The sequence below is a fragment of the Sinohyriopsis cumingii genome, chromosome 19, assembly GCF_028554795.1.
Source record: "Sinohyriopsis cumingii isolate HCF-2022 chromosome 19, ASM2855479v2, whole genome shotgun sequence".
Lineage (NCBI taxonomy): Eukaryota > Metazoa > Mollusca > Bivalvia > Unionida > Unionidae > Sinohyriopsis > Sinohyriopsis cumingii.
Genome location: NC_142979.1, coordinates 40,180,029 through 40,201,506, shown reverse-complemented (window position 1 = coordinate 40,201,506; position 21,478 = coordinate 40,180,029).

Genomic DNA, 21,478 nt, shown 5'->3' with positions numbered 1-21,478 from the left:
TCGAGCCACCCCTTGGTACACTGGATACATGACTTGCTTACGAGTCGTGAGAGAACCGTTTTCGAAAATGGAGTTTCACCGTGACTTTTCCTTTGGTGAATGGAATATTTTGTCCCAAATCTCCTTTTATAGTAATGTTGACCGTGTCCAAATACGACTTGCTGACGGGTAAATAGTGAGGATGGACAAATTCGCGGTGGACGTGGTAAGTGTTTCCACCTTCCTCGTCAGCGTTTGTGGCAGAATCCACTTTGAAAGGAATGACACGCAGTAACGGTACGGAGGTGTGTCCCACCACGTTGTACTCCACTACATCGGAGTACACAAAGATCAAATTCAGTCCTTGGTTCAGTTCTACCGGGCTATTAAAATACTGGCCAAAAGTCACGTTGTCGTGAATGATGGGTAATTCGGGTTGTGTTTTTCGTTCTAATTTCTTCCTCAGCTCCATGTTACCGCCCAACATGTCAAACAATTCAGGACAAAATTCAATGCCCACGATTTTACTTCGCTCAAATTTCATCAAGAAGCGACGAGCTACTTTGTGGTACTCCATGGTGACACTTTTGTTCTTGACAATGTCAAAAGTTTTCCCAAACACGCCATTAAACCTGGAGGCTATGGCGCTGACCAAATGATGACCACTGAAATAATAGCCTGGGAGAATGGACAAGTGGTAGGTCCACGTTTTAGTTTTGTCATCATAGTCTTTAATGTCATATATGGTTCTCTTATCCAACTCCTGTTGCAATTGCTCGTCATAAACTTCCACCTTAAACCAATTTTGCTGGGCAATGACATTGTGGACTTGGGTCGGGTGAATCATTTCTACTAAAGCCACTTCCCAATGGGCTTCGTGATCTAACGCGATGGCTTGAGGTAATTTGGCCGTGTAACAGCACAACGTGTTGTTGGGAAACACCTCCATGGAACTGTCACTGGATAAAGTTAAGTAAAATTGGTTTTGGTGACTCATAATTCCAGAGTTCTGTGGCTGTCCGATGGGTTAGTGGATGTCAGAGGCGTGTCTCCGCCCAAAATGGGGTTTTGGTTGTGGATGTTGGAGTGGTGACTGGCACTGGCACTGGACACAACGTTCCCGTTCGAGGAGAATTTCAGGGAGGGATTGGGAAGCAGGTAACCGATGCAACTGCTCAATAAAATGGTCCACAATTGTTTGTCTCCTTGTTGCAAACTCAAATTGGCGATGGCTAACCCGATGACACAATACACCACGAAGATTTGGCAGAAAAAGACGATTTGCGTTTTAGGCACACGTTCTCCGCACCACACCCACAAGGGTTGTTTTTGTAAATCTTGCACAGAAGAACTAGGGGAAGAAGGACTGGTCGACGTAGCTGCGTCTGCTGATGTGTGAAAGGGCATGATGGTCACTTCTTCTTTTTATAGTCGATGACTTGCGAAGCGTCGATCCAAGAATCGAAACTGGGTGGATATCCTTTCCAACGTACTTTGACTTCTTTGACACGTCGTTTGCCCACTTTACGGGTTCTGCGTTCGAGAATGCTTTCGATGTCGTACACGTCGTCTTCTTTTTTGGTGACACGTTGTAACTCGGGCAAATAAAACGTTCCTTTGAGTACTTCTCCGTTCATGTCTTCCAATTTATAGACGGCAGGATGACGGCCATGTACTCGTCCAGTGACGCGAAACAGTTCGGTCGTCCAGTTAGGTAAGTAACCTTTGTCGAAAGTGCGTTTGGTTTTGCCAATGCGCACCCAATCTCCTACGGTCAACTCTCCACTTTTCTTGGGGACAGCCCTCGTCGGGGACGTACCGAACAGGCGCTCAAACACCAGCACTTCGTTGTCGGGAGTCACGTCTTGCGGGGCACGTCCGATGCTTCGATGGTAAGATTGGTTGTACGCTTGCACCAAGTGCGGTAAGATGTCGATGTACTTCAGAGTGTGGTGATGCGTAAAATATTTCCACATGCGTTCTTTCAAAGTGCGTTGAAAACGTTCCACGATGCTGGCTTTAGTTTCGGGATTCTCGGTGGTAAAAAAATGAATGTCACGTTTCTTTGATTCTTTTTGGAAAGCTTGGTTCAGAAATTCGGTGCCTTTGTCCGTTTGTCATCGAAGAGGGCGACGACCGCTTTGTTTCAACACCCGTTGAAGGGCTCGCACTAACTCGCTGCTGGATTTGGAAGTCAAGGGTACGACCCAGGCAAATTTGGAAAAGACGTCGATGACACAAAACAAATATTTGTAACCACGATTGTAGCTGGCCAAATGAGAGACATCGGCTAAATCGGCTTGCCATTGATGATCGATGCCTTCCACTCGGGTGCGACTTCTGGCAAACTTGCGTCGAATGGGTTTGTGTAAAGTGTAGGTAGCTTGTTCTTGTAACCATCGTTGCACTTGAGGTAAACGGAGACTTTTCAGTCGCGTTTTGGCAGCACGATACAATTTTTGAACTCCTGCGTAACCTGCAGGATGCGAGGGATCGTAGTAAATGCTAGCTAAGACTTTTTCCATTTTTTTGTGTTGATTGGTGTCTTAATAAGGCACCCACTCTTGGAAGAGGCTACTCTTTTTCTCTTGGGGTATTTTCTTGGATTGCAAGGCTTTGCGTGTGCGGCCAGCAATAGGTGTCGAAGAGGAGGAGGATGTCTGAGCAGGGGATATCGGTTCTTGTTTCACTTCTGTCTTCACTTCTGTCTTCACTTTCTTTTTCTCTTGTGAGGAAGAAGGGGTGGCCATCATCTTTTTAATCCATCCAATTCTGGAGGTAGGTGGTGTTGTTAACTTGCGTACTTTTTCTGGTGGAGTTTGAAACCCTTCTTCTTCTTCTTCTTTTCCTTTTTCTGTCTTGGTCACGGGTACTGGTGGTACTGGTACTGGTGATGGTGCTGGACTTTTCATCAAGGTCTTAAAATCTTTTAGAGTGGGTAAATCTGTTTCGTCTAAAGCTTTCTGGTGAAAGAGTTGCAGTCGTTGCAAGAGTTGACCGTACTTTTGCGATTTTTCTGTTTCGGACAAATCTTGGCGATCCAGCAAGGATTGCAATTCGTGTTGTAACTGGGACATCTCGCTCAAATTGGGATTGGGAGGTAAATGCGGGGTGCGTTGTTCTTGCCACCGATGGTATTCCATCCATCGTTTGTAAGGCACTAAAGCTAGTTTTCGTCCTTCCATGGGGTTGTCAGGGGTGAATTCTGAGATCTTGGGACTTCCGAAGGCCTTTTTATCTTGCTCCCATCAGTCCTCCCAACATGGTTCCCAAGACTCCTTTCAGTATGGGGCCTAACAAGAGAGGTAAAATGCCTCCACGTTGGACCAACATCTTCTTTTTTTGACGAATGGGAATTTTCTTTTGAACCATTTTCCGAAGAACGTGACGATGTTTGCCTAAGCGTTGTTTCTGGTGTTTGGACAAAGGGATCGTGCCTTTCAAAACGTTCAAACAACATTCGCACACGGTATCGATGACCTCTTTGGAGGCCGTTTGAATGAGTTTTTTTCGTAGGGGTGGAGAAGCTTTGGACAGGACAGATAACATGTCCCCATGTTTGACTACACGTGGTGGTAGTCCTTTTCTTTTCTTTCCTTGGGGTTTTCTGGAGGGTGACATCTTTGAGTCTTTAGGAGCACCTAAAAACACTGATACCCTACTCGGTCACAGGCCTTTTTTATACTGGAACGCGTCGCCACTGATTGTCTTTACGTTTTGTCACTTTGAGGACAGGCATGACACGTCGTGCAGGGGTACGGAACGGACTAAATCGAGCCAGTTCTTGCTTGGACAAATCCAGTAAACTTTGTAACATGCCCGATCTTTCTTGAACTTTGATTTTGGGAGAAGGTACTTTGTGAGCAGCAGCCACTGCCGCTAAATTGGAAGGTCCTGCCACTGGGGAAGTTCTTTTGGGGGTCATCAACGGAGAAGTTCTTGGTGTGATCAACGTCTCCAAGTACTCTTCAGTTCCTGGTGACATCAACGGAGAAGTGGACAAACGTGAGGCTACCGGAGACGCTGTGGCAGGTCGTGGCTTGCGAGTGTAAGGTTGCGTCCTGGCCGAAGTGCCTCTCTTGCGACTAGTTTTCTTCTGTGGACTTTTCTTTTTCTGGGGACTTTTTCTCTGTTTCTTTTTCTGGGGGCTTCTTTTCTTTTTCCGGGGTGATGGTGGTGGTGTCTGGTAAGAGGAGGGTCCTGCCACTGGAGAAGTTCTTCTTGGGGACTTGGTCTTTTTCTTTTTCTTCTTGGGGCTTCGTTGAACTTTTGTCTTAGGGATAACTTTGGGGGCATTAGGATCCCATCTTAAGAGTGAGCGAATGATGACCCCTCCTAGAGTACCGCTTCCTCCAGGTTTCAAAATGATTTGTTTTTTGGTTTGAGTGTCGATGCGGGGATCGGCCAGTTGGACCAAAGCGACTTTGTTTCGATCGAAAAAGCGTTGGGTTTGATGAGGAATCTGAATGATTCCTTGGAGTAATTGACGTGCCGTCACCGTGAACCATCGTAAGACTTCTTTGAGACTAGCTTCTAAGACACGAGCTCGTGTTTGTGGATCTTTTTCTCGGCTGATGCCATACAAGGCACGAATCAATTTGACGGGAAGATGCGACTGAAGGGACGTCATGTTCACACTGTGTGAGACAGACGAAAAAGGGTCTGAGGTTTTTATAGATTTTTTCATGGGGAGTGAAATGAAGTCGAGGACGGAGACGTGTACAGGACAGGCCCTCCGTCTTGGCACCAGTGGTGAAACAAGTGGGTACGAAATCGCAAATCCTCGGGGGTCGTAGGTTTCAAATCGACGAGTAAATAGGCGTGTGGAGTTTGAGTGGCATCGTCGTACGCCTGAGTCAGCCAAGGCGTTCCTAACTGTTTGGCTAAGACTTGCACTTGCGATTTATCTCGAGGGCTTTTAAACAAGACCACGTAATGCGCATTGAGACTGATGGTGCGATGGGCTTTACTTTGTTGAAACAAATTTTGGGTGATGTAAACGACACTGGCATTACGGTGATGCCCTTTGCGCGTGAACCACAATTTAATTTCTTCTTCGTCTTCTCCTAACATGTCGTCGAAAATGACCAAATGGGTTAGACGGGAGTCAGAGACGATGCCATCGTCTTCTTTAGGAATGCCTTCCACAAACACGATGGAATCGCCTTGACTTTCTCGCAAGAGGTTGTACGCCGATTGCCACTCTTTGTAACACCACACGATCCGTTGAGGGGGCCGATCGATCAAATGATGTTTATGTTCGATCAAACGTTTGACGAATTCGGTTTTGCCTGAACCGCTAGGTCCAGCAATGAGCATGTTAAAGGGATGGCGAAGATACAAAGCCTCCCAACTGGCACGATCTAAGTGTTCGTCGATGACTTTGACAGTAGAGGAAGAGGGAGCAGAGACAGCAGAGGTAGCCATGGTATGAGAAATGTCACTTGTGACACGAAAAACAAACAAGACAAGAGTTTATATACTTTTTCAGAACACGTTTATTGAATGTTTCAAATATGAACACGAAAGACAAAAATACATACAACCCAAATAGTGATGTACAGGAATATAAAACACATCAAAGCGATCAAAGTGGAATATAAACAAGTGTCTGTACAACATGTTTTGGGTAACCAAGATGTCCTAGGGACAGTGTGTAATGTTCTTACAGTCTCTACATGAGGTATTGTCACACAAGTGTCCTCCCGGAATGACCTTTCAGGAATGTCCATGACAGTCCTGTCCTGAAGCGAGTGGTTGTTCTCGGTGACGGGTTCTTCTGGCACCGTCACTAACACAGGTTGAAAAGTAACTTTTTTCCTTGAACAACTCTTGTGCATACTGGGCCACTTATTGGGTCCAAGCCTCAAAACCCCCCTTTTTCCAGTCACGAACATCTGTCCAATGGGGATGTAAGTCACAAGCTACACACACATCGTCATACACGTCTTGGGTAGCTAAAAGTTGACGAATCTTTTTTTCCTGTTGAGGTCGAGAAGTATCCAGATGAAATCGCAAGGCTTTGAGCAAAAGGAGTTTTTCGTGACCATTTAAGGCCATGGAGGTGGTAAGTACTGATCGTAAAGAGTCCACAAGGAATCGGCTGGTAAACGAAATCCCAGAAAACAAGTCACTAAGACACACACCACTTGTCGTCCCAAATTGAATGGATATAGTTCTTGTAATAATTGATGGTAATGATCCACGGTTTGAATATGGTCATTGAGTTCCTTCCACGGAATCTGTTGGATGACATGTGACATAAACCGTGGCATGGCAGCCTGTTTTTATATTCTCTTTTTTTCGGATGCAATAGACGTACTTTCTAGCCAGAGATCTTCGTTCTCCAGTAGGGAATCTAAATCTTGCATACTGTAACCGAAACGTCAGAGTTCGTTTAGGTGTTTCCTCTTCCTCTAAGTAGATTCCACGTAAAATATGTTGGTAATCCTTTAACTTGTCTTCCTCAATGCATTGCACTAGGTGAATCTCGAAGTAACCATAATCATGAACATGTCGATCATTAGCGACCTCAAAGTTTTGAACAATGTCTGACCATTGAAAGAATTTCTGACGAATCAGTTCTCTTATACCATTCAGGTACCAGTGGTTAAAGATCTGGTGACGTATCGGATGCAATTGTTCTTTACGTTTCACTTGTATTTTCACCAGCTCTCGGTAAATCCTTTCTCTCAACTCCACAGGCAAGCCCAAAATGTACTCTTGTAAAGTATCCATAAGTATATACACTGTTTTTGGAATCGTTGGGTGGTAGCCAATAGCCTCGTTTAACTATGTGCCTAATGTAATATCCACTCATAATCAGTCTTCTTGTACTTTGGAACAGAGCATAATTTAAAAACGGATGAATCACTTTGAGTTTACGTTTCACTTGTATTTTGACCAGCTCTCGGTAAATGCGTTCTCTCAACTCCACAGGCAAAGCACGAATGTTCTCTTGTAAAGTATCCATGAATAGGTCATACTAAATCCTCTTTGGTCTGACACAAGAAATGTACTCTTTGCACAAACATGGTTTCACTTCAGTGTCGAATTTAAATTGTTGAGTCACTAATCTACACATTACAATTCGTTCAGAAGTTTCCTCTTTCACCAAGTTGACATTGTGTTCAAGATGTTGGTAATTCGTTAACTCTTCCTCTGGAATTCGATGCAGTACGTTTACAATGTAGTAGATAGAATCGTCAATACCAAACCATTCCTTTTTATAACCAGGAGGTCGTTGATCAATGTCTGTCCAATGGAACACTTTCAATTGAATCAGTCCTTGTATAGCCTTCAGGTACCAGTGGTTCAAACACCGGTGACGTATCGGATGCAATTGTTCTTTATGTTTCACTTGTATTTTGACCAGTTCTCGATAAATGCGTTCTCTCAACTCCACAGGCAAAGCATGAATGTTCTCTTGTAAAGTATCCATGAACAGATTATTATGGTAAAAAGTTACTTCAATGTCTCGGTCCCACTAAAGGTAAGTAATGACAATTCGGTGACCATCGAGCATGTTCTACGTAGGCCGAATCTTGTGGTTCCCAGTGGTGAAGTGACACACTGCAACTGAAGCACTTGACTTTATCTCCTTCGCCCAAGTAGAAAAATCCGGCTCTGGCTAATTCTTCAGGGGTCGGTCCTCCCAGATACTTAGGCCATTTTCCTTTGAACGATTGAAGACGATTTTCAAAGTCGCAGTATTCCGACAAACGCACAGGAAACGAATATTCGTTTTTCACAGGTTCGTTTCGATGAGGGTTGAGTGAAATGGGTAGGAGTTTGCTCAGGGCTGGATGACATCCGTAGGGAGGTAAACGTGAAGGTCGACATCCCCTTTAAAACGAAACCCAGTAAAATGTCCAAGAGGACGAGCAGCATCGCTTTCGCATCCCACAGGTTTGACACGCACAGCATCACTTTCCATGACAGGGGTAGGGGCACTAAAGTTCCCATGATGCTTTACGGCATCGCTCAGGTCACAAGGTACAGCATCGGTCCCATCGCAAGGCTCACAATCGCACTCGTCTGCAAACTCCGTTACGCAATTACAATGGTAACCACATGGACAATCGCAGTTTCCTTCCGGACATTTTCCGTCGCAATGTCTGGGTCTTATCCATCCAGTATTAGTCACACTAGAGAAAGATACAGCTTTTTTACAATCCCCAAACTGGAACGATGTCTCTTTCAAAGTATTCATCTTGTTCGCTCGGTCTTGGTAGTCGCAATGAACTATCGATCTTGCCTAGGGTTCCTTTTTTATATACAGACCAATACCGACGTGACCGTACGGTAAGGTGAAATGATTGGGAAGTCGAACTCGCTTCTGGTACACGATTTGATAGACTTTTTCCAGGGGTCGACTGACGATGTGGTGAGTGGGTAAACGTACAATCTTGTTCGGTTGGTGAGTGGTCACTTTAAAGTTTCCATCCTCTCCCGATTGCAAGGCTTCTTTCAATACCCCAAAGTTGACCACTCGACTGGTACGATGATTCAGAGTCAGTTCTTTCACTTTGCACGTCGTGTGCACTTCTCCTTGTTTGTCCCGGTATTCGTAGCCGTAATTTTTGGGACCGCCACTGACGAAACTTAGAATCTTGTCGTCGGGATGCTCGTCTGTCCAGGCTCCTAAACGGTCTCCTTCGATGTTAGGGTGATGTTGAATCGGGTGATGGATGTAAATGCAACTGTCCGTGTCAAAGTACAGGACGCGTTCTTCTAACAGTTCTAAAGCTTCGTACAATTTTAAGCGAGCATGGGCTGTCACGTAAGCCGCAATGATGACATTTCCAAAAGGGTCGTCTTGCACAAAGTCCAGATCTTCTTCGTAATTGACAAAGATCAAATTCTCTCGAACGACGTCCACGTGTTTCATGTATTTGGTTTTGTCGTGAATCATCTGGAAGTAGCGGGAAGGTTCTGTCAAATATTCCGTCTTGGGTAAACACGGTCGTTGTGCCATTTTACCCCACAAGCAATTTAACATCACTTTGGCAAACGATCGCCTGCCTTCGTTTTTCTCGATGTGGTCTAAAGTGATGCCTTCTTGTTCATAGTATTTCTCTTTGAATTGTATTTGGTCTTCGGGAGTGTGACACCAGGAAGGATAGCCGCTGGCTTCTTGCTTCAGTTTCAAAAAGGCATCCACGTAGTCTGCGAAAATGCCTTTCTGACTGGGATCACCCTTGCAATACTGTTGTGTCTTGGGAAAGTGGCAAATTTCGTACACTTCTAACAGTTGGTATCCCATGTCCAAAGCTTTGAACAATTCTACGCTGACACAGGTTCCCGTCAAGGCCCGTTCTTCCTGGCTGTGCTGACAAGGTTGATCTTGGTTGCACGTTTCGGCACAAGTACGGCACAAGGGAAACATCAATTTGCCTTGACAATGGTGAGGTAAGACGGGATGGTATAGGTTCGTGGGAGGCAAAACTTTACACTTGATCAAGCCTTCGTATTGTCGAATGTTTTTCAGGTCGATGTGTTCCGTTAACAATTGCGGGTGCCCTACAGGAAAGCGACAATATTTGCACACGTAGGGATACAGCGAACACACGTCCAAGTATTTGATTTCTTCTCCTTTCTCTTCGTCGGCTTGGTACAGCAAACAGGTGGCATTGGTCCTTCCTCCGTACAAACTATCCCTCGGGTTCAGCGGGTCCATGAACTGGTAACTTTCCACGAGGCGTTTAAACTCGGGATCGGTTTTCATACGGTGATCGTACTCGTGTTCCCACATTTCCACCACTTGGTATCCTTGCTGTTCTAACTTTAGGCGTCGCTGACAAGTGTCCTGGTACAAGTCTTCCATGGTTCGTTGCAAAAACTGATTTTTAGTGCCACGGTCAGGGTAACAGACGGGACATCCGTGAAATAAGCAACCGTTAAACTCGTACACGATCTTGGGGTTTTCTAAGTCCCAGCCATCGACCGAATACGTTCCGATGGTCTTTTCGCCCCCTCCGTTGCGGGCATGCTGAATCCACTTGTCTTCCTTGTCGCACAAGTAATGTAACCAACGTAGGGCTTTGACCGAGTATTGACGTTTGACAAAGTGGGTCGTTTGAGGACTGATGACAGCCACGGTCTTTTCAGGCATGAATCGTTGTCGATACACTAAGGAACACGCTTCGGCAATGGTGCAAGCTTCTTTCAAAGGATCGACCCCTCCGTGTTCCATGAACAGTTCTCGAAATTTTCCACAGCAACGCCGTAAAATGTCCACGTCGGAACGACAATACTTTAGCATTTCTTCCTGAAAGTCGAAAGGGTCCGAGGCGTGAATCTGGTACCAAGCGTAGAAAGCTTCTCGTTGTTCGGTACGCATGTTGTCGGGGTCGTAATAGTGAGCCTCAGGTAAATGGGGTAGAACGGCGTGTTGATTGGCTTCCGTATTGAAAAAGTGTGGAAAGTACCCTTTAGCCATTTCTGTCATTCCAAACGTTTTAGGCATTCGACTCAAAGGCATGGCCAAATAGCTCATCGAATCTTTAAACTACACTTGTCCCACTTGCATGAAAATGATTTTGGCTCCGTTCAAAGTCACTTTAGGACGCTCGGTGCCTTGTTCCGTATAGTATCTGAGAAGAAACTGTCCATCGTATCCGGAGAAATTGTGAGCCATCACCGTGGCATGACGATGACAATCTCCGTAACGTTCGATGTCCTCTTGGCTCCACGTCTTGTCGACGGGGTCTAAGACCCATTGGGCAAAATCGGCTAACGTGTTTGGTCCCCGAAAGATTTTTTCACGCCCTCCGGGAATCTTGCTGCAGTGAGGGCAATGACTGAAGATAGGTTCTTGAATGCACTTCTCGCACGCTCGATGAGCCACGCAGAAATTAGGAATGTGAATGCCAGTCTCTTGCATGCATTCGAAATCGAAAAAGATGAAATTGCCTTTCTTCTTGTGACCGTCCTCTTTCTCTGGTGGGGGTTGGTATTTTTGCACGTAACATTCGTGTTCCAAGTCCACGATGTGGTGACAAATGTGACATTTTTTCTTTCCTGAACATACGTGTGCCTTGGTATTATTGGTACGTATGCCTTGTCCACACGCGGGGCACAATCTCAGGAGTTGACAAGCGCATTTCTTCTGTGAACCTTGCGTCTTCAAATGTTGTTGGTAACAGGTAGGGCTGACAAACGTGCGCAGACAAGTGGAACAAGGCACTGGTTCTTCGCTCAGACAGGGTGGAGAGGCCAAACATCCTGAGCATTTCCATCCACAATGTTTGTGTTGCTCTCGATTATTATAACCATAGTCACATTTCTCACAGTAATAACCGTATCCCAGGAATCCGGTGATACTGGTAATGGTATCGAAATGGTCATCGTGATGATAAACATGAATGTATTTTCCGTCCTTAAAATCTTGGCCTCGAAACAATAGAGGCCCGCGCATTTCTTGAGGGTGCACTTTCAAGGTGTATCGTGGAGCTAGGACATCTTGCAATTTTTGCATCTCAGGAATGCCGCAGGGTGTGTCTTTGGGCAGTCCGGCTTGTTGTAACAGGAGTTCTGCTTCGTTTCGTTGTTTGGCTCGGTCGGAACGTTGAATAGTGTCCCAGGTTCTTTTCCATTCTACCGTGTCGTTCTTGTTGGCATAGGTTCGTCCCACCACGATGGCACGGGCTAAACACATCTGGTCATGAGGGTTGTTAATTCGGACGAGACTCGTTTTGGTGTTGCGAAGGTCGTCCACCAATAACATCTTTTTGCGTCCTGTCCCTTGAGGAGGAGAGACGTGGGTCATGTCCAGTGTGGCTTTACCATCGGTGATGTCAAACTGATCATTAGATTGTTGTACGTGTTGAATCTTGTCCATGACTTTGGAAGCAGTCAATTCTGCAGGGGTGCTAAACTCGATGCAAACAGGGGATTTCAAACCGTCGTGTTGTATGGAAAGTCTCAAGCGATCGTCTTCTTTGGGTTGACATTGTCGCTTGAGTGCAGTGAGCAAAGAATCCCACACCTCGGTGATGAACACTTCTGCTTTCTCTAACGGCACTTCAGCCTTGAAATCTTTAAACTTCACCGTGTATTTGTAAGCCGTGGTTCTAAATTTTCTAGAGGAGCGCTTTTCCGTCTCTCGAATGGAATAGTACTTTTCAGGGTTAACTAAGGGTGGTGAACTTGGTTTAGAGGGTTCGGATTCTGGTTCACTCATGTCCTCTTCAAAATCACTGGCATGAATTTGTGCCAAGATTTCAGCCCTGGTACGAGGCGATAGATCACGTTTCTGCCTCTTACTTTCTTCTTCTTCTTTCTTCTCGAATGAATGGGATCGTTTCATCTTGAAAGCAAAAAGTCAAATGACTCAAGTTCAAACACCATAAACTACTTTATAGTCATAGCAGACCAGCGTATATAAAAGGGTGTGTGTCTTGTCCTTTCACTATTCATTTCACTCTCAAGCCGAGCACAACGATGGAAGAGACTAACCAGATGGAACGTTTCGTCAGAGCTTTGCGAGGGGTCATTAGAAAATTCTCTTCAGACCAGCCTACGGACTACTCTCCTTCCTTTAGAGATAAAAGTCAAGATACTTGCTATATCTGTCAGAAGAAAGGGCATTGGTCTTCAGAGTGTCCAGACCGTCAAAAAAGAAAAAAAACAGGGGATAAAAAAGACAAAAGTCAAGATACCTGTTATTATTGTAAAGAAAAAGGACATTGGTCTCCAGATTGCCCAAAAAAGAAACAAGAGGAGTCAGAAGAAAAGAGGAATTCTTCAGAAGAAGAGAGGGATTCTTCAGAGGAAGAGAGGGATTCTTCTGAGGAAGAAAGAAGACAGGTGAAGAAAAAGAAACAGGAGAAAAAAAGAAGAAGGGAAGAAAGCGAAGAGGAAGAAGAAGAGGAAAAGAGTGTGACGGTGAAGAAATTCAAAAAACAGAGAGACTAAACAAGGAGAAAAGAAGAAGTCAATGAACTTTTTCTTAAAGTGTTGTGTTGTGAATTGTGAATTGGATTGTAAAAAAATGGAGAAAAGAATAAATGAATGATATAAGGTAAGAGTCTTTGAGTTTTGATTTTAAAATAAGAAGCTACACTCACGCACTCATACACAGACACGTACTATAAGGGTAAAATGGGTGAGTTTTTTTTGAGTTATTGGCAAATTGAAATTGTATTTCTTTTCGAGAAATGTGGGTGGCCCTGAAAAGGGCCTTTTTTTCTTTATGGTGCAGGGGTGAGTTTAAGCAATCAATTTTAACTGCCTTAAGCCTTTGCCACGGCCAAGGCCTACTTCTGGACTGCGTAATGATGATAATGATTCGGTTGAATTCACTAAGGGTGGTACGGTAGGCTTAGTCACAGGGTTGACATGTTTGGCTCGGGAAGGTCGTATTCTCTTCGGTCGTGATAAAGAAGTCTGATACATTTGTTTCAGACTTCTTAACTCCGCTAAAATGTCCAACAGTACCGTGACCGTTTCATTTTCACCCTCTTGTTTCTTTGCTGCTACTTCTTCTTGCTGTTGTTTTTTTCTTACCTCTTCTTCTTGCTGTTGCTGTTGCTGTAGGAGAAAAGCCTGTTCCGCTTCCTTTTGTCGTTGTATAAATTTCTCCAATTCTTCTTTCTGTCTCTGTCTAAAATTCTCCACTTGCGGTAACGAAGAAGGTAACGAAGGTTCCGGAACAAATTCTTGCGAGGAGAGAAAATCCACAAAATCCCAATTCACCTCTTCTGAAAGTAAGTCCGGGTTCCCTTGGGCGGTCTCCCCTGCTGGTGCACCCCACTGGATCGTTTTCTGAGTTTCCGTCATGTTGAATCACTATCGCATAGATTGACTGCACACAAGCGCTAGCGAATCTATATTGACTACGTGACGTCACAGACTGCTCTCTTCGGATTGGATGCGGGCTGACTGAATTCTGTAACGCGTGTTCGGATTGGTGAATGAACTCAATCCGTTTCAATCCTTCCTGTCCCTATAAATAAGCGCCGTTCACTGCATTGATTCACCTATTCTCGGAGCCTCAACATGTGGACAGACGTTGAATCTTCAACCCTTGTGTCAACAATGATGTTCAGGACGGACATGCTCATGTATGTCCGATCCAAGTGGACCGTTGTCCACAGGACCAACAGCAGCCTGTGGATAAGAAGAGTCTATATAGAGAGACAAGGTTGCCTCAAGAGGACTCTGATGTATGGCCCTGCTGTAAGACGAAGTTTGAGGAAAAGAAGATGTCGCAAATGCCCTCTATGTTAAGGGCATATTAACATAAACCAAAGGCCCTTTTTAGGGCCAGCCATATTTCTCGAAAAGAGATAGTCTTTGAATTGCCTACCCCTTTTTTAAAAAAAATTTAAAAAAAAAAAAATCCCATGTTAATTCCCCTTGTCCGTAGAGTGTCCCACGATTTATTGCCATGTTAAATTCCCCTTGTCCGTAGATTGACCCACGATTTTTCGCCATGTTAAATTTCCATTGTCCGTAGAGTGTCCCAAGGGGTTCTGTAATGCTAATTCCCATTGTCCGTAGGGTATCCCCTTTCACTACTAATGTATCATCATATTCCTTCGATTTCTCTCTTGCTTACCTTCTTCTTTCATTCCTTTGATCTTTAGAATCTCTTCAACTTCGTATGCGTCATCCTACACAGATATGTTTTCTTCGTATGTCATGTCATCTATATCCCTTCTCTTCTAGTCTTCCAGTTTCTAAACAACTGGACCATATAATAGTACTTGCCCAATTTTTTTATGATTTGTTTTCTTTTCAATTGTCAGAAACGTAACCCAGTCTTTTTATTAGGTTAGAGTTTCCCTGTAACGACAGAGCTCTTACTTGACCGTAACGTAAAGTCTTTATGTTATCCACTGAATAACGTTTATAAATGAATGTTACTTTTTTCATATATTAATTTAAATGATGATCATTTTCGTTATGATCATAAAGACAATTTCGGTAAATGATAAGGTTTAGATTCTATCTTCATCACAAATTTCTTTATTCCTTTCCAAAGTTTTAATTGTAAGTCACATTATTCTCTGATTGGTACATCGGTTAGCTGATCTTAGATGTGGCCAGGAAATTTCTTATTTTTTTTTGTATGTTCGACACTTTTTTCTTTGAGTAGGCACTAGTGTGAATGAATTTGACAATCATCCTTCGTGTCAGTAGACTTTTTCTGTGTCAATATGTATGCAGAACGAATATGTATTAGTCATGAGGTGCCTCATTATATTACCGTATTGTATATGTTTAAGCGGGATGCTCGTTTTGTTTTGTTTTGTTTTGATTGTTTGGCGTTCTTTGACTTATTGTATTAACTTCCTTTCATCATCAACGTGGATAGTTGTAACACAATAAAACAACCCTGGTTAATTTTCTGATAATGGCAGTAATATTATCCTGGCGAATGAACAATTTTTTGGCATTTAGTAAATTTTTATTTTCTTGTTCTTTCTCTCCAGCTTAATGTTTGCAAGCTATGCATCATTGTCGTCTGGGTAGTCCTTGAAATAGTCTTGTAGATGTAATGGAATTACAGATCTAGTTCTAATATGCAACCAGTATCAGGATTTGTGAGCAGATTTCCTTCTGACAAGCCTACGTTGTTCCTCAGTTGACTATCTGTGGTCACTTACAAGCAAGCATAACCAAGGATCAGCTATATCAATCATTCTACATTATAATGATCTTGACCTTATTTTGTGGTATGATAAAACATGCATACGGAAACTTTTACTGATGCTGATAATTTTTACCTTTCAGTTATTATGTGCAGCAAATTGCGCAGTGCTACATAATCTTCTGCGACCTGATAATTACCAAACAAATGAAGCAGTTTTACAAAATATGTATCTGATCGATATGCTTAATTATTCTGATGAAACAAATCCTCATAAACACAAAGTTAAGTTCCAGCGTAATAATACATTTCACCTTCCATGAACACAGGAAATGTGATAAATAAACCAATGTGCCGGACGTTCTAAGTTTATGTTAGTCTTTAAGATTGGAAGTAAGATAACCCAGCTATTTTTTATAACCTGAAAGATTAAATTAGAGTGTTTCTTATTAAAGTTTTGGTATATATATATATATATATATATATATATATATATATATATATATATATATATATATATATATATATATATATATATTAAAAATAATATGGCTTTTAAAGTGTTGCTATTAAGCAATTTGATATACCAATACTATTGGTATATCAGATTGTGATCCGCCCATGGCGCAATAATAATAATAATAATGAGGACTTTGTATTGCACCTAATCTTTAGAAGCTCTAAGCGCTTTACAACATTAGACAACACCTATAAGATAAAAAAAACATAGATAATGATATGATTACAAAAGCAAACACCATGAAATTAGAAAACATCAAAAACAGCTAGGAAACATTATTAGGTCTTTAAGTTTGTTCTTGCAGTCGAAATAAGTGACTTTTGAGAGCACTCTTGAATGGGATTACTGTGTCTTTGTGTCTAAGTTTATTGGGCAATTCATTCTACGTTGCTGGACCCTGGTATGCAAAAGAACGCTGTCCATATGACTTTGTTTCCATAGTGGGAATAATGAGTATACGATTGTCAGAAGAGGAGCGTTAAATATTTTGCTGGTGTTTAGACATGGGTGAGGTCGGAGAGGTATTTTGGACTAGAGTCCGACAGTGAAACGTAGCACAGAGAACAAATTTTGTGTTTGATTTTGGTGGATCGAATGGATAACCAGTGTTGAGCACAGAGCACCAGGGAGGTGTGCTCTGATTGTGGTACTCTAAGTATGATCCGAGCAGCTGTGTTTTGAACTTTTTCAAGTTTCTGGAGCAGATATTGAAGGCAGAACTGAATTACGATAGTCCAGTCTTGAAAGTACTAATGAACACACAAGTGTTCTAGTGGCATCAACTGAAAGATATTTGCGAATGGAGCTCGAGATATGCAGCCTTGCATATGTTCATGAGATGTTGGTGCAGTGTGAGAGTACTGTCCAGAGTAACACCTAGGTTTCGTACTGATTGTGTGAATTTAATGCTGGTGTTGCTGATATGTATTGTTCGAGGTAAAGGATGTAAATGAGAAAGTCATAAACATTCTTGGAACTGTGTGCTGTTGGGTCTATTTACACTCATTGATCATTAACGATGCATACAAATAACGATAAAAAGTATTAAAAAAATAATCCACGTTTTCTAAATGAATTTAACATGGTACACAATTTAATCTCAATCTTTTTCCGTTTTCCCTTCCCATCTCATGCACAGGAGACAAACTATGCAGAAATCTGGAGTGAGGGAGAAAAAGCTATTGGGCTGGTTAAAAAACCTTGAAAGTGAAATTGCACCAAGCAACCTACAATAACAGTATGTTTACACTTCCCTAAAGTGTTGACACAATCAGTGCTACAAAATTGCAATGCCGGTCGACACAGTGATGTAAATGTCTTGGTTAAAGGGCACACACGTATGCAAGTTATTTAGGGCTCCGTTGATGTTGTCGTTGTTTCTTTAACCTATTATAAGGTTCTAAAAATCTATTAGTAATTAAATATGAAAATATCCAAAGGCCGATCGTATCAAGATAAGGGCCAAAATCTATGAAAAGACGAGAATAGAGGATTTTCACTTATGTAATACTACAGCGTCTCTGGACCTATGAAGTATGACGGTAAATGTTAAGTCAAAGCAATCAGTTGAAGAGAGAGAGAGAGAGAGAGAGAGAGAGAGAGAGAGAGAGAGAGAGATATATTTATGGACAGTGGACAGTAATTACCTATATCAACTTTAAATATATAAAAATATTTTAATTACCTCTTGTTGGATAGTCGTTTCGCTCAGATTCTATTCCACGCTAATTTCGTTCTGCGTGTACATCACTGCATTGATAAGCGTTCGTATCCAAGAATCACTGTGTCTGTAGGCATAGTGCTCTATTTTCTTCATTAAAACCATCTTTCACGAATAAATCGTAAGTGTAACTATTTGATTTAATTTAATTGTTTGTTAGTTTTAATTTTTTAAAATTCAATTACATGTTATTTTAATGTAATTTTATTTACTGCATTTGACATTGTCCAGAAATTTAATTCAGTAGTAATCAACTAATAATGGAAAATTTTATCTAATGCTGACCTAGTCCCTGACCTTGATTTAGAAGCAGTAAGAGTAGTGGTAAACAACTTTATAAAAAAATTCTTTCTCAGAGTAAGATTCATAAAGTGAAATCGATGCCATACTTGGAGTACGTGACAAATAACATGTAACAATTAGGTTTCTCCAGATGATTGAACCACATTCGGACATTTGTTTTGCGTTTTAGCTAGATTTCTTATTGATGTTTTGAGAAAGAGTAGTCGTTATTGCCTTAATACTTGAGAAGTAAAAGTGTTTTATGTTGTGACCAGTTTTTAATTATTTTATTTTTCTTCCAATTATTTGGATTCCAAGAGATGCCTTTCCCCTGGAAATACTTGTGCTTTAAATTAATTCTTGGACAAAGACAGTTATCAAAATTTACACAGAATTAAAAAAACGCTGACCATAGCATACGTCATCGCCTTCCATTTTGGGTTTCTTTGGAATTCGAACTCAGTTTCATTAGAACTTTTTTATACTGAGAAAGATTTTTAAAAGCAGACAATATAAAACGGGCGCATAGAAAATATTGCAAGTGGTTAATAGACTTTAAATGTACTAGCAGCAATATGATTGTTTATGGAGCGCTGGGTTGATATCCACTTTATCAAAATATGTTTGTATGAATTATTAAGTACCGAGTCGAAATGCGAAACTCAAATAATTATATTCTTAAAAAATATCAATTAATGCTTAACTATTGCGAACGAAATAGGTTTAAAAACTATGGTTCGAATGTGGGACCCATACTTTCGCTCTAAGGTTTTGGAGAAGTTTGGTATTACCATGATTTAGTGCGAATATCTCCCATTTTATCGCTTTTTTAAACATAGACTAATTTAAGTAAATTTTCCATTCTGACCGGCATTCAGCAGTTGCTTCGAAAACGTCTTACTTGTATAAGGATATAAAATATATCTTCTAAACCTCTTATCTTGCTAATGCCAGCCTCAAAAGGCTTTAAGTAAAATTAAGGGTTTTTATAACACCCATTAATTGTAGACACTGGTAGACATTTAAGTAAATTAAGGGTTTTTATAACACTCATTAATTGTAGACACTGGTAGACATTTAAGTAAATTAATCTTTTTTTATAACACCCATTATTTGTAGACACTGGTAGACATTTAAGTAAATTAAGGGTTTTTATAACACCCATTAATTGTAGACACGGGTAGACATTTAAGTAAATTAAGGGTTTTTATAACACTCATTAATTGTAGACACTGGTAGACATTTAAGTAAATTAAGGGTTTTATAACACCCATTATTTGTAGACACTGGTAGACATTTAAGTAAATTAAGGGTTTATATAACACTCAGTTATTGTAGACACTGGCAGACATTTAAGTAAATTAAGGGTTTTTATAACACCCATTAATTGTAGACACTGGTAGACATTTAAGTAAATTAAGGGTTTTTATAACAACCATTAATTGTAGACACTGGTAGACATTTAAGTAAATTAAGGGTTTTTATAACACCCATTAATTGTAGACACTGGTAGACATTTAAGTAAATTAAGGGTTTTTATAACACCCATTAATTGTAGACACTGGTAGACAGTTAAGTAAATTAAGGGTTTTTATAACACCCATTAATTGTAGACACTGGTAGACATTTAAGAAATGAACAGAATGAATGGAAATGTGAACTTTTTGTCAACGATGAGATCAAAGATGACTATAATTTTGTCTTACGCTTTCCTTTACATCGCTCACTTAGAAAATCATAATTTAAACCTTATTTTTGGCAGAAAAGAAATAAGTAGAAATTGCTACATTTACTTACAAATGTGGATTTATCAACTCTAAAATACTTAAATATGTGTATAATACATTTTAACTTAGATTATCTTCTCTCTCTCTCTCCCTCTCTCTCTCTCTCTCTCTTTCTCTCTCTATCTCTCTCTCTCTCTCTCCGGGGATTTATGAGCAGGTATCTATCACCATTACTCATTCATTTAATCATTTATGTATGCAACAAATGAATTACTAAAAACTGGATAGACCTGTGTTAATTTTCGGTGGTTAGAAAAATTGAATCCTGGTTGGCTAATCTAAATAAAGGTTGCGAAGTCTTAGTTACAGGAGAGTAACAAGTATTCTCTGGTTATAAATTGTCCAAGAGACCCGTGTCTGTAAGTTTGAGGGGCACGGAGCCTAAGATACAGATAGACTCTGCTACGATAGAAGAGAGCAAGTCTCAAAAGCACAAGGTATTTGCAATTTTGTCTTTGCTACGAGTTCTTAATTAATTGTTTGAATTTCATTGTTTTACATTCATACAACAATTTTCGTTTGAGATGAGATAGGAAGATAATCGTTAGCATTCATTTGTCTTAAATGTTATATGACACATTAACTGTAAAATATCAAACAATATTTTCATGAAAGGAATATTGAGATGTTTGGGTTTATTATGTCTTGTTTATGTTAGTTTATGTGATAGTTCATTTAGGGATGTCAAAAAGCCCGTTAGGGAGATGCATTAATCTTCTGTGCTAGGGTTTATGTATCAGCTGTCAGGCTGCTCACTGACCCATATTAGCCTTAATTTATATTGAGCTACGATACGAGCATATCTGACGTAACGAGAGAGTGGGTCATGTTCGGTGCCAGAAGTAAGAACCTGAAAAATATGTAGGTTGCTATTTATTTTTTTTTTTACAAGGGAGAGAGCTCGATATATACTCCTATTCAGAAAAGGCAGAGAGCTGACAACCAAATTACGGTTGATGACCCAAAATAAACAGGAAGGGAGAGCTTGAGAGGATGAAAAGGAATACGACGAATCGAACAAGTCACCAACGTTAAATTTGGAGTGACCGGCAAGCAACCATGTTATGCAGGCATGCTGGACAATTGAATTCAATCGCTCACTCGATTTAATGTCGAATTTATCTTATCGGTATAAACAGAACGGCTAATTTCACATTTGTAAATTTGGTAATTATTTCTAAAAAGTGTATCTGTCAAAATCTCGTGTTCAATTTCATTCTGTTTATATAATTGATTAAATTGTTATATTCTGCATACTAGGGCTCCTCTTGTTCAATTGCTCAGATTTCCATTTATTTCTTCAATAAATTTCATGTTTTATTTCATTATTTACTCAGTCCGAGCAGTAACAACGTGCTCGATCATCCTCTAGAAAATGATAAGCACCACCACCACCACCACCATATAAAACTAAGATATTTTTAAAAGTTATTTTTAACTCTTAGTTGTCAAGTGACAATCTGACAGGATTTTTCGTCTAGTATTATAGTTTGTGCTTTGTGTGTCTCTTAGAATAACGGGATTATTTGCATGTAATTTCGGTAGGGTTCGAAGGTAAAGATGAAATATATCAATTTTTATGATGTCACGGC